The sequence below is a fragment of the Telmatherina bonti genome (genome assembly GCF_933228915.1).
Source record: "Telmatherina bonti genome assembly, chromosome: 6".
NCBI lineage: Eukaryota > Metazoa > Chordata > Actinopteri > Atheriniformes > Telmatherinidae > Telmatherina > Telmatherina bonti.
The window spans coordinates 38,043,994-38,045,745 of record NC_136624.1 but is presented as its reverse complement, the minus strand read 5'-3'; positions in this window follow the sequence as shown (position 1 = coordinate 38,045,745).

Sequence of the window (1,752 nt, the reverse complement as noted above, 5' to 3'; positions counted from 1 at the left end):
CACTCTGCTTTAACAGCAAGCAAGAAAATCACAATTTGTCATTTAAAATGATGATCTAATCTTCATGTCCACAACACCAGGGAAGAACAGTAGCAAGCATCCCATCATCAATAACAATATAACAATATGCTTTAGTTTGAGAAATTCCTCTGAATCTTAAACAACTTGCAGAAATTGCGTCTTTTGGATTTGTCATCATTACGGATTTACTGAGTTGGTGCGTTGCGTCACAGCTGTCAGCTTAGATTATGTCCACAACACCTCCAGGATGCTTAAGCAAGAACATCTCATGGCACCACTCAACACCTGCCGCATTTATCTCCAATAGCCACATGCACATTTAGTGCATGTTTATCATGATAAAACAAACAAACAAAACTGCCAAAATCCACACCACACACACACTTTGTTATGTCCAGTAAATCCACTTTGTGGACCTGGAAACAATGGACAAATTCCTGTACATACAGTGGGTATCCAGAGGCCAGAGAGCCACATCATGTCCACTTGCAATGCCCATGTAGGCAGCATGTAAGAAATATGTGGATGGAAATATGAGTCACAAATGGCAGAGTGAGATAATGAGTACTACAGTCCCGGCTGACTAAGCATCGTAGTAGCAGGAAAAGTCACGTGGCTTTGAGCCTGTGGCTGATTTTCAGACAGGAGGTGCAGGACTCCTAAATGAACATGCCAAAAAAGAGAGAAAAGTACAATCAGTCTAAACTATTATTCAGAATATTTCTGCACCGCTCTCAGTTTGCATCATTCTCATTATATATTTCTGATTTTGCTATTTTAAAAAAGGGAAAAAGAAAAGAGACAAAGTAGAGTTTAACTCTTATTTTGGCTTTACCTTGAAACTCAGCGGCTGTGTCTCTTCTGTCAAATGGAACAACAGTTCTGCTGACAGTTCAGGGTTGTGACGGAAGTAGGGCTTCTCTTTATTATCTTCACACACAAGCCGTCTCCAGCCAACCCAGCCTAGTCTGGGTTTGGATCTTATCTTACTGCTTTCAGACACTAACCCCACTGCATCAACCCGAAGCTTATACTCTGCATTCTACACTTAGCGATTGGAAAGAAACATATTTGTAATAAATCTCTCTGTGCATCATGAGAAAAAATTTTCCTGCAACTGTATAATCAATTTAATTTAAAAAACATATGTATACAAAACTTTTAGGACAGTTTTTGTTCAACCGAATATCTGCCTTGAGTCATCGAGTTGGAGAAAAAATTTTAGGTATAAGGGATGCAAATTTGCCTGCTCCGGATGTATATCATTACAGCACATCAAATCTTGGAATAAGATAAGAATGACTCATTTAATTTGATTCAATTTTAATCCAGTTTTCTAAGGTTAGTGTGGGTCTTATATTTTGTTAAAGTGACTCAGAAAAGGTACATTGGCTTCTTAAGCAAATCAAATTTTGCTTATGCATGTCAAACAATTATATTATATTATATTATATTATTCATTCATTCATTTTCTAAACCGCTTAATCCAATTCAGGGTCGCGGGGAAGCTGGAGCCTGTCCCAGCTGGCTTTGGGTGACAGGCAGGGAACAGCCTGGACAGCTCGCCAGTCCATCACAGGGCCACACAGAGAGACGAACAACCACTCGTGCTCACACTCATTCCTAGGGGCAATTTAGAGTAACCAATTAACCTATCATGCATGTCTTTGGATGGTGGGAGGAAGCCGGAGTACCTGGAGAGAACCCACACATACACGGGGAGAACATGCA